The sequence below is a fragment of the Panthera tigris genome, chromosome B4 (assembly GCF_018350195.1).
Source record: "Panthera tigris isolate Pti1 chromosome B4, P.tigris_Pti1_mat1.1, whole genome shotgun sequence".
NCBI classification, from domain to species: domain Eukaryota; kingdom Metazoa; phylum Chordata; class Mammalia; order Carnivora; family Felidae; genus Panthera; species Panthera tigris.
The window spans coordinates 38395408-38401407 of record NC_056666.1 but is presented as its reverse complement, the minus strand read 5'-3'; the positions used below and the strand labels follow the sequence as shown (position 1 = coordinate 38401407).

The window sequence follows — 6000 nt, the reverse complement described above, 5'->3', positions numbered from 1 at the left end:
AGGCCCTCCTGTCTCTTCTGGAACCAGGGCCTTTGACCCCTCTGCTCTCCCCATTCCTTCTTTCTTCATCAGATTCTTGACCTCGATCTAGAAACACTTTGTCTCCTTTACATTTCTCTCCCCCTCCCTGCACACTATCTCCTTCCCTCTGCTGCCAGCCTCCCTGAGAGGGGCCCCTCCTCACTCCTCCATTTCCTCACTTCCCATTCACTCCCAAACCATAGTGTTGAGGCATTCAGCACTCCTCCCAAATAAAAACAAAACGCAACACAACACAACAAAACCCCTGTTGTAGGACCAGAGGAAAGGGAGAAAGGGGGTGCTGGTATGAGCAGCACCAGAATGGTGCACCCAGAGAGAAGATTCAGGGGTGTTCTACTGGGGTCAGTGTCTGGGGAAGGATTCCAGGAGAAGGGGACATTTCAGCGGGGCCTGGATGCATGAATAAGAGTTCCAAACTCAGACAAGAAAGGGGAAGGGTGTTCCAGGCAAAGCAAGAACTCCCAGAGGCTGCTGTTTGGCAACAGCCTGGGTGCCTAGAGCTGGGGTGCATGTGTGTGTCTTGGGCAGACGGGTTGAGGCTGGAAAATGAGCATGTGGCCAGTTTGCCCAGGAAGGTTTTATATCCAGGCTGAGGGTCATCCGTCAGCCTGAACCTTGGGAGGCCTCTGGAGATTTATTTAATGCTTTATTAATACATATGTATTGGATGTTATTATGTGGGCATCTATGCCCACAGTTCACCGTATAGAAGAGGCAGGGGAGTATGAAGGACAAAATCCAGGCAGGTTGAACAGCAGGGGTGGGCTTGGGGTGGACCTGGAGTTTTTCAGGGGTGCATATCCAAAATGAGAGAAAAGCAGGGCCCTACCAGGCTGTGCGGTCTGTGAACATTCTGAAACCTGGGCGAGGGGCCTAGGGGCACTGGAGCAGAGGGGCCCGGGAAGTCTGACCAGTCAGGCAGGCTAAGTCAGCAGCAGCCCCGCCCTCACCACCCAGGCTCCCCGGCTGGCTGAGGTCGCCTCCCGCCGGCCCAGACCCCACCGCGCGGCGAGGGCGGATCCTGGAGGGTGCCCAGGGGGCGGCGGCGCCGGCAGCGGGGGTGGGGGTGGGGGGCTCCAGGCACGCCACCGCCACTTCTCTGGCGCCGTGGGCTGGTGCTGCCGGTACGGGTTGGGGCGGAGAAAGTGGAGCAGCCCCGCCTGGCAAGAGGCCACCTGACAGCTGTGAACTGAACCCACGGCAAGGGCGGGTCAGAGGGAAGGCAGCGAAGCCCAAGGTACGGTGGAGGAGGGTTGAAGGGTCGAGGGGTGCGCGCTCCCCTTTCCCCGCTGTGCGCGGTGCAGCCCGGGAGTCGGCGTTTCCTCTCTGTACCCCCGGGGGCAGCCAGGTGTGCGCGAATGTGTGCGCAGCACATGGAGTTGGGGGGCAGGGGAGGCTGTGTGCCCCGGAGGGGAACAGCGGGGCTCCCTCACTCCTGCCCCCACGCCGTGCCCTTGCGCCCTGGTCGGGAAGATCCCTGAGAGGGACTGGAGGAGGGTGGAGAAGCACTGGGGTTGAGATCCAGAAGGCCCTCAGGGACCCTTTTGCCACACCCAGCCTCTTCGTTTTACAGAAGAGGAAACTGAGGTTCAGAGTGAAGTGACTTGCCCAAGGTCACAGGTCTAGAAACGAAAACTCCTTACTTGCATGTCAGTGCTGTTATGAGCTCTTGCCACGTGGACCAGGACAAAAGCATGGCTGTTACCTTGAGTAAACACAAAGCACTGAGAGAGACAGAGAATCAAAAGACAAAGAGACAGAAAGAGAACCTTCCAGAGCAAAGGAAGAAGGTCAGGAAATGGGCTTATTACTGGGGCTGCACTTCCTCCCTGGGCCTGTTCCTGCTGTGGTCTGGCCACATGACTCAGCTGGCCCTGCAGCTGTGGACTAGGTGTGTGTGTGTGTGCGTGCATGTGTGTGTGTGCATGTGTGTCTGTGTGTGTAGGCACATGTGTATATGTGTGTGTGCACACGTGTGTATATGTATATTAGCACCAGGATGTAGTGAATCTCGCCAAGCATTTGGAAAAGCCTGCTGAGTCCATATGTCCATCTACTTATACACAGTGAACTTGTTGGGGACTGCCCTGTTTGACTCTGAGAAGGTTTTTATAGACAGGTTCTGGCATTGAATGGACCATTTTAAGCCCGTATTGCCTTTATTTCCTTTAAACAACACACGCATACACAGAATGGCCCATTATTTCCACTCATCCATCAAGTGGTCAAGTAATTTCCTTGACATCTCAAATTGTTTCCTTTCCTTTAAGAGAAATTTGGTTAAGGCTTAGCTTAGTCAGAGCCAGAGGGTGTCCCATCCAAGTGTGCATGGCCAGTGAGAGCTGTCAGTCAAGTCAGAAGGTACCTGTGCCCACTGCCAGCCCCCGTAGGCACTGATGGGGGGAAGCAGAAAGGAGAGGGTGGTTGTGGGAGAAGAGGAAGGAGAGGGAGGGACACAGTGAAGAGAAAAGGAAGGGAGAAAGAGCTAAGTCCATGGCACAGACAAGTCAGTGGCATGGGCAGAGCTATGTTTGGGGATCTACACTTCAGGAACATGCTCCCCAGTACTTAGAGAGGCACAAAGCCGGGAGATAACCAGATGGACATAAAAGAAAAGACAAGAGCTAGTCAGCCTTAGAATTTATCGTGCAATCCATTCACTTATGAGAGTGAAAAGGAGAGTGTTAATAATGATGCAGGACACCCTGGACAAATTGGTCTTCCTTATGACAGCCAGTACACATTAACTGGAACACATATGCTTCCTGGTTGACGCTTCACTAACAACCCCATCACTCTGCTGTCATACTTTTTTTTATAGAAAAAGTAACTGAGGAACAGAGAGGCAAAGTATCGTGCCCACGGTCACGCAGCCAGTAAATGGTAGAGGCAGAATTTGAGTGTAGGCATTTGGGCTGTTCCAGAGCCTGGATCTGCAGCATCACATGACCCTGGCCCTCCACCACCAGCATTAAGATAGAGAGGACTCCCCTGTCCCCTTCCAGAACTCAGCATGTGAGCTTTTAGGTAGTTGTTTCCTCTTATATCTGCTCTCAACCGTTAGCTTAGCATGACATCAGCTGGATAGGAAGCCGAGCTGTGGTCAAAGCTGTAGTGACAGAGGAGGAAGCACGCTGTGGGCCTTGTCCTTACAGGCTGCACCTTGTTTAGACAGCCTTGGCCTCGGGTCTCTAGGTTCTGATTCATTCCTGCTTTGTAGCCACTCTGGCCTTTCAGACTGGGTCCCTGAGGATGTTTGGTCTGGGTTAGATGTAACAAGATCCTCTGGAGGGCCTGTGTTGGGAGTGGGTTCCTAAAGGCCCTCTACTGCAGAGAGTGACTCAAGGGGGCCACTGTCTGACGGACAAAGTTACATTCAGTGGTCCCTCCCAACTTGAGGAATATAGGATTTTCTTTTGTGACAGATTCTTATGCTGACAGGCATTCCCTTTGTCAGTTTGTTTTGGCTCCTAGCCCTGGCTTTCTCAAAATGTCAGTGGGGCTCTTTCTTCCCTGACCTGCTTGTTGACACACTCTGGATGGGCTGGCCTGGGGAGGCATTGCTGGGGGCAGCATCTTAGCGGTGAGCAGGGTCTGGCCCTGCGTGATGCTCTGGGCATTTCTAGGAGATGCAGGAAGGTGGGAGCAGACAGGCTTCCCATGTGGTTCAGGTTCCAAGAACCTCTGTCCCCACTGACCTTGTGCTAAAGACCCCTTATTCACATAACAGAGCTACCTTGCCCTGGGGGCTGGGCCTGAGAAATTGTGGGAGGGAAGGAACCTTCCTTCTTCTTCTTCTTATTTTTTTTTTTTAATTTACTCATTTTTGAGAGAGACAGAGACAGAGCATGAATGGGGAAGGGGCAGAGAGAGAGGGAGACACAGAATCCAAAGCAGGCTCAAACCTGAACCCATGAACTCAAACCTGAAAACCCATGAACCGTGAGATCATGACCTGAGCCGAAGTCAGACACTTAACCCACTGAGCCACCCAGGCGCCCCCAGAAACCTTCCTTCTATAAGGGAGCTCCAGCAGTGTGGCTGGATTGGCTCAGCACCCAGCCCTTGCTCCTTGCGCTCTCCTGGGTCTGTGCAATCCTCTGCCCTCCTGGGCTTGGAGGAAAGGTGAGAAGGTACAACTTAGCACCCAGGCTGGAGTGTGCCAAGACCCTCTGGGGCCATGGTGTGGGTGCCCTCCCCCCGCAGGGCCTGCATTTGCCTTTCTGGCCAGGCAACTTCCTTAGCTCCCCTTTTAATTCACAGCAGCACCAGGGAAGTATGAGCCTGGCTACAATGGCTCAGTTGCCAGTGCAGACAAGAAGACAATCTCCCATTAGCTGGACGATGGGTTTATTTTCACTTTATTTACTTTAGAGATTGCTTAGCGTTGAGCTCCAGGATTTGCAGCTGGCCCAGGTACTTGGATGGAGCTTTGCCACATTGAATCCACATAACCCCACACCTGTACTCGATGGGGTGGGAGGGGAGGAAGATGGACTTCCAGCAGCCCCACCCTGAGTAAACACAGAACTGAACCCCCATTTTACAGATGAGGAAGCCAAGGCTCTGAGAAGTAGAGTAATTTGCCTGAAGTCATATAGCCAATAAGAGGCCAATCTGGGGGGCACCTGGGTGGCTCAGTTGGTTAAGCGTCCAACTCCCAGTTTCGGCTCAGGTCATGATCTCACAGTTCCCCAGTTCGAGCTCGCATCCGACTCCGAGCTAACAGCACAGAACCTGCTTGGCATTCTGTCTCCCTCTCTCTCTCTGCCCCTCCCTGACTTGTTCTCTATCTTTCAAATAAAAGTTAACTTAAAAAAAAAAAAAAAAAAAGAGGCCAGTCTGGGATTTGAACTTGCAACCTGGCCCCAGGGCCATGCCTCAACCATCCCTCAGCTTGCACCTCTGAATGCTGAACCCAGAACCAGAACCAGACTGGCTCTGACTCTGACCAGCCATGTGTCCTCAGCCTGAGTTTCTTCCCTCTTCAGTGTAATGGGAATAATTACCTGCCAGTCTGCCTTGGGTGAGCAAATAGGTATGAAAGGGCACCGCAGTGAAGGCTTTCAGGAGCCCTTTGGTCGTGGTGTCTTTTGCTGTTGAGCTCGACCATCCAGGTCTTGTCGCTCCTTGCCAGCATGCCCATCTTAGCCCCCGCTTCCCCAGAGGACAGGGACAACTTCTCTCACCTAATCAGCATCTGTGCTTCCTGAGCTCCTCTTGGCCACCTAAGGGCCCCCAGGGGACCTGACTTAAGAAGAGAGGCCACGTCCCTTCAGCCAGCGTTCACAGTCCCCTTGGAGGGTTAGTCTAAAAAAATGGCCAGTCCTGTTGGCGTTCAGAGCAAGCAGAGTCAAGTATGTATCTTGTGGCCTCACAGAGCAAGTGGGATTTGAGCTGAACCCAGAAGAGTGGGTCAACCTTGGAAAGACACAGAGGAAAGTGGAGGCGTTGGAGGTAGAGCCTGTGACAGGGTACGAAGCACAGTGGGCAAAGGCATGCTGGTGAGCCGCAGGAGGGCCTTCCTGATTGAAAGGTCCCCACAGAGGCCTGTGTCACCGAATCACTGTGTCCGGCTTCCAGCAGAACTCCACACCACATTGCTGCCCTTGTGCTTGTAATGACAGCTGGGAAATGCTGTTGGGCCCCAGTGAGGCCACAGGGCATTTATAGCAGGAGTGCCCTGAGGCACAGGACAGCCCTTTACTCTCTGGAATGGTGGCACCAGGCTGGCATGCCTTGCTGCGGACACCAGTGAGGTCATGGCCAAGGGGGTTAGAGACCCTGGCCAGAGAGGCTACATGTGCCTCCAGCTAGGGTTTATATTTCTGTGGGGAAGGGGGGGGTGTGTGTCAAAGCCACTCTGTTTATAACCTGAACAAGACAGCAGCACCACTGTCCCCAGAGAACATGGAAGGGAAGGGGTGGAGGTCCTTGGAAGCTTCCTTCTATTTCATC

The 6000-nt window shown here is 53.4% G+C and overlaps 1 protein-coding gene across 10 annotated transcripts in view; it reads left to right on the top strand.

The window, feature by feature from the left end:
- The first annotated feature begins 1107 nt into the window (after positions 1-1107).
- The window catches only part of CRACR2A (calcium release activated channel regulator 2A), a 133629-nt gene continuing 128736 nt past the window's right edge, over positions 1108-6000 (top strand). For 9 of the 10 annotated variants that reach the window (XM_042991598.1, XM_042991597.1, XM_042991590.1 and 6 more), the window contains exon 1: positions 1108-1279. The gene's annotated coding sequence lies outside the window, so the exon portion shown is untranslated. The remainder of the gene's footprint in view (positions 1280-6000) is intronic. The other variant, XM_042991599.1, reaches the window with a different exon arrangement.